Genomic DNA, 6,267 nt, shown 5'->3' with positions numbered 1-6,267 from the left:
TGTCCCCGGCGTGGCCGGCTCCGCATTGCCGCGGGGGCTGGTTTGCCTCACCCCTCGCCCCTCCCGTCCCCTTTCCGCCGGGGTTTCACCCGCTCCCCCTCCGAGGGATTTGGGCTCCAGTTGTTCTTTCTACACGCGAGTGGTTCTGCCTAAAAAGTTGCAGCAAATGGGTAATTTGATTATTCCCACTATAGGCCAACTGCCTCAGCGGCCTTCCCCCACGCGTCTGGCTGGGGGCAGAGAAACCATCTCCAAGGAATAATCAAATCAAGGCGAAGTGCGGAAAAACCCCTTCTGATTTCCAGGCGACACAAATAGAATTAGAGCCTCCCGTTTGTTTCACCCCCTCTTTTCTTTCCCCCCTTCCAGAAGAGCCCCTTTGTCTCGATCGTGAACTCTGGCCCAGCCGGGCAGCGCGGGATGCGCGAGATGCGCGGGGTGCGCTGGATGTGCGGGATGCGCGGCGGCTGGAGGCGCGACGGGGTCGGGTGCCGGAGAATTTAAAAGCCACTTTTCTTTCCTCTCCTTGAGCACTGAGAGGGGCCCGGTCCGCTCCCCTCAGGCTGCGGGAGGAATGCTCGGAGGCAGCGGAACAAAACAGGGAACAGCGCGCCTTTGTACGGCCGCCTCCGACCATGGGAAAGCGCCTCCCGGGCCCGGCTCCGACCGTGCCGCGACAATCCCACCAGCCGGAATAAAATGTTAAATACGGACGAGGGTTTCTTCGGCGCTGTTCTATTCGGAGGGAGCGGCCAGAGCAGAGAGCGGTCCGAAGCATCCCACCGCACTGCGGCCGATGCCCTGGTGCGCGGGCCTCCGCAGGACGGGTCGCGCAGTCCAGCGCGGCCGCGGAGCCCGGCCCTTCACCGCCCCTGCCGCCGCAGCGGTGCGGAGCCGTGTCGGGTGACAGGACCGGACGGCCGAGGGCAGGTGTTGACTGTCCCCCGTCGATAGAGGGACAGTGCGGCGACACTTTCCTCTTCCCGGCGCGTCTCGGGGCTACCTGCCACGCCCGGGAGAAAAAAAATCCCACTTTTTGTTGTCCCTGCTGCCCCGCTCCCAGGGGCTGCTCAAGCTGGGCTCGGCGTCCCTGCGCGGGAGCAGGGGGCACTGGCGCTGCCCTCCCTCTCCGAGCTAGCTTAGGATGCCAGGCCACAGGATGCGTTCTTGGCTGGTCTCCTGTTGCCTAACCGGTTAGGATGGGGGGATTTGCAATAGTAATGATGATGGTGAGGAAGAAGTGAAGAAGGAATAATATTAATAACAACAAGAACAACAACAGTAAAAATAAAAATATTATGGTGATGATGATGATGATGATGATGATGATAATAATAATAATAATAATAATAATAATAATAATAATAATAATAATAATCCTTATGGCTCCGTCCCTCTGCCGGCCGAGACCCGTGCGTTCGGGTGGCGGCCAGCAGAGGGATCTGCGCTTTGCTTTTGCGCTCGGTCGCGGCGGCCGCGGCGGCGGCAACATCTGCTGGGCTGGAGGAGACGGGGCGATTGAGCAGACGCACAGATGTAAAAGTGACATCTGCTTGTGACAAAGGAGTGGGAATTAGATTAGGCGGGGAGGCCTTTCTACGATTAGGGAAAAAAAAAAAAAAGAAAGAGAAAAAGAGAAAAGGAAAATACTAGCTGCAGATTGTGTAAGCAGGGAAAGGGGATGTGAAAGACAGAAATGCTTGTTGGGCAGCTGCTAGGACATTTGGGGCAGCACAAGGGTCCTGGGAGCTGAAATAGCCCTAAGAGAAGGCTTTGCTTTTTCCTCCAGAAGCAGAGATGTGGCCGGGTCAAAGTTTTCCATCATTGAGAGCGAGGGACAGTAAGCAGCAGAACACGGTGGAGACTTGGACACCAGCAGAGATGCCCTCCCACTGCTCCTGACCAACTAGGCAGAGACACCCAGATTTGCTTGCCTTATGATCTATCCGATTTTGGTTCCATTAATTAAAAAAACAAAAAACAAAGCAAACAAAAAACACAATTCACAACCACAAGTTTAAGTCTGGGATTGTTTGGTAAAGCAGAAGCATTATTTTGTAGTTCTTGTCCAACCCCCTGCATCCAGCTGAGACTTCACCTGCACCAGCATGCACTGGTTAGCGAGAAGAAAAACACCTCCCACATTTCAAATAATACAGTCTGTTTTGCAAGCAATGCTTTTCTCAGTTACATGAATACTGATATTGAATATCACTGAACATCACTGAGCTTTTTTTTTTTTTTTTTGAAGCCCTAGCACCTTTATCTCTAGGGATACTTGATGCTCTTGCAGAGCAACATACAGAAGAAATAACAGGACAATTGCATTTCAAATGGTAGAAGAAATGTACTGTATTGCAAAACCAGCAAGTTACAGAGTGTAATGTGCTGTGCACTGGGGTAGATTTAGTAATGCCTCTTGTAGCAACTGCCTCTAAGCTTGATGACATTGATCAAACTCTACAGAACCTTTTAAAGACTAGACTGATTTCAGTAGAGTGCAGAACAGGTTCACAGTACTGAACAGTTTGCAGGACTGCAGCTTGCCTATGCAAGCTGATCTTTGTTACAAAGATAGGGAGTGTATGTGTGACACCTTTGTCAGTAATGGGGCTGAGGAACGAGAGGATTAGATCATAGAAATTAGGAGGCCTCTGATAAAAAGCAGAGTAGGATGGGGGAAAGATAGTGCAATGAAAATAGCTTAAAAGATAATTAGGGAAATCCTGTTGAAAAAAAAAAAGGAATTACTTTATGTGCTTATTATGGGGAAAAAAAAGACCGGTCCATCTGTCTCCGTGCAAATACAGAAGCACAGCAAAACACATTGATGACTCACACATAAGAATCTGTGTCACATACAATTGCAGATATACTTTTGTGTTGTTTAATGAAAAACGTATCTGTGAGTTCAAAAAAGTATTAGGTTTCATATTAGCTGTTATTTGGGACCATAGTATTTGCATCCTATGTTGATTGTCTGGGTACAAACTCCAGCTCTCTGATAGCCTTGAAATTACTGGTAGCAGAGAAGATTTGTCAAAGGGAAGGGTCCTTCTGTTTGTACACTGCTTCTTCTTTTCTTTCTCTGGGCAATCATCACTGGCCACTATCAGACCTATGGCCTGACCCAATTACAGCAATTTTATGTATCTATGCCTGTTTCTGTCAATGAATCCAATGAGGTTGAATGAGACAGTAAAAAAGATGGAAAGGTATGTTCTTCCCACAGTGAAGGATAACGATGTCTAAGTCAAGAGGTCATTGGAAAGTTTAAAAGGCCTCTCTTCTCAGAATAAGAAGCCAGTGACAGGGAGGCAGGGTTAGACAATCCTGAATTCCTGCCTGTAGGGATGCATTGTGCCTTCAGGCAAGGTACTTCCAGCTCCCACACAAGGGAATGGGTTAGCAGAAGGAAATAGTGTTAAGCTGTTTAATCAAAGGTCTCCGTGTTGGCTAACTGGAGGATACAGCAGCTCCCACACATAACTGAAACGTGCCCTGTTGGGCTGTCAGGAGCAGCAGGTCAGAGCAATGCTGCATGCCTTAGAGACTAATGGTAATTAGCCTTAAATGATGAGCAAGAAACATCAAGTCAAATGGGCTGGGACGTTTTTTCCTTCATGATTCAAATAGGGGGAGTTTGCTCAGGCTAAAAGTCAGAGCTCCATTCCCACTAACAATCCCTGGGTACCTATCAGCTGCTGTTACTGGGGCCACAGCTAGATCAGTGCTCTTGGCTGGGGTGTCACCACTGGGGTGGATCCAGACCTGGCTACATCCCTCTGTGGCTATTCTGCTTATTTTGATTGTATCAGCTGTATTGCTTCTGTAAGACAGCTTGTCAAAGCTTGGCTTCATTTGCTCTGCTTAGTTTTTTTTTTCCTAGTTGAATTCCAGTTTGAAAACTGTTCCTGGTGGATGGTCCCAGGCACCTACATCAAAGTGATACAATATTGACAGCTGGTCATTTTTAGCCTCCCAGTAAAAATTATTTCAATCAATCAATCAATCAATCAACCAATCATATTGTTACTAGCTAGCCCCAAGTGCTAACATGGAAAGTGTACCTATGCCTTCCTGCTAATCAACAGTCTTTTCATTTTATCACAGTCAAAATGAATTCACAGCCTTCTTCATTGAAACTCAAGTTATGTAAAGTCCATCTTTTGCTAAGGAATGGAAAGAAGAGTGTTGGGGGGGCATTCACATCCTCAGTGGTCAAACACAGGCTCCATCTAAAAGAATGTCAGAAAAGGGGGAAAAAATACCTGACAAGTACTACTGAAGAGGGAAGGCAGTATAGAAGTTTTCATTTGTTGGAGACAAGTGGAGGCAAAGCTGAACTCATATGAAAAGCAGCTGTAAGATATAAACTATGTCCTTTTTTTTTATGCTGACCACATATCTTCCATAAGCTATTATATTTCATGAGAAGGGGTCTTAAATGAAGGGTAAATTATATGTTTACATTCACAGACAAAATGCATAGGTAGTAATTTGTGATGAGAACAAAACTGCAGTTTTTACTAAAACCTGTTATTTAATCCCAGCTTGAACCTCTCCTAGAAATTGTGGGTTTATGTGTGTACTCTGGGACCTTGTGTTGTGCCATTAATAAAATAATTTCTTATATCCAGACAGGTGCTGAAAGGATTGGCACTGGGTCAGTTCTTAAAAGTTCATTTACAATCTGTAAGAATATTTTTTTCTAGTGCATTTATAGACATTGTTTTAGTTAATACTCAGGTAAATAGAACATTAATTGAGTTTTCAGATCCTGTAATTGTATACTGAAACATGCTGATCTCTTCAAAAGTAGATAAAGTGATGTGTGAAAATAAGTAGATAGTAGTACATAAACCAGTATGTTCTGTGTTTATACACAGTGTATTTAGAGAACTAAACAGGAGATGATAGGGCTCTAACAAATTCACAATGTAATTTAAATTACTGTGGATCAACCATTAGAATTGGTCTCCTATTAGGTAGTCTCTGGAGCCCAGATTACCTAATAACTGGGGGACTGGAGTGGGTGGGGGGGGGGCAGAAATGTTGCTTCTATGCAATGTAAACTCATTGGATTTAGTTTTGCTTTTATTACTTCCCATATTACAGGTTTGGTTTAGAAGGCCAGTGGGGCTGGAAGAAAATTTTGAAGCCAGATAAACCTGAAGGTCTTGGGGGTTTATCTTCCTGCAACATGGACTCAATCTGAAAGTATGGAGGAAAATGGTGCCTGGAATTGAAGGTGAGTGTTATGACCATATTGACCTGTCCCATGCAGGGGCTGGACCCTTACTTCACCTTCTTGGCAGCCTTCAACAAGAACTATAACTCCATGTGGGCAAGAAGGGTCACAGCTCTGCCATACACAACAAAAGGCAGAAGAGCCCTACCAGTAACCCTGCAATCCAGGTGCAGCAATGGTTCTAGCTGGATTTTGAAGAAAGAAATAAAGAACCATTTTCAGGTCTTGGCAGGTGATGAGAAATAAGCACATCTCACTTGAGACAAATGACAATCTCTGTCTGTTCCTTAGGTCCTTTGGCTTCTGTGGGGAAACTGGGATGGCTCATTTTGGGACAAATCTGTGATAAATCCATTTCTTCCTAGTTTTTACTCAGATCCTGTAGATAGTCAGGTGATGTAAAAGCAATTGCATTCTGTGTGTTGATTTCTATGACAATAAAGTGACTGAAAATCATCAGCAAATAGCACTCTTCCCAGACATGCTGCATTCTTCCCTTCAGATTTTCCACACCATTAATATCTAAGCATGCTCCAGGTAAATCAGTGGAGATGTTGCATTGTCTTTAGCACAGACTGTGTTGGCTCTGTGGGCATCTGTGTGTGTACAGGTGAGGAAAGAAATTTCTGTCTGGATATCTGCAGAAAAGGTGGGTATTCTTCAAGATCCCCTTCCAACTCAAACTGTTCTATGATTATCCTTGATCCTGATCAAGTTTCAAGTTGGCAACCACCAGGAAAAATCAAGAGAATGGTGTCAGCTGAAACTCTGGGGTAATGTTGAAAACAGGGATTTAGTAGGAAGAAGTGCCTCAGCAGTGCTGAGTAGATTGAAGGCTATTTGAGTATCATTCACTTTGCCTTTCTAGTGGGAGAGAAGTCATACAGGGGTGGGACTCATATGATTTTGGCATCTGTATGCAAAAATCATCAGAGCAAAAACTATTTCACAATAAACTATACTGTTTAGATAATTCAGAGAGGTTCAGTGGAAGGCTGTTATTCCAGTAGTATTTA

Source organism: Vidua chalybeata, chromosome 4 (genome assembly GCF_026979565.1).
Source record: "Vidua chalybeata isolate OUT-0048 chromosome 4, bVidCha1 merged haplotype, whole genome shotgun sequence".
In the NCBI taxonomy this organism is placed as follows: Eukaryota; Metazoa; Chordata; class Aves; order Passeriformes; family Viduidae; genus Vidua; species Vidua chalybeata.
This window is presented reverse-complemented; position numbering follows the sequence as displayed.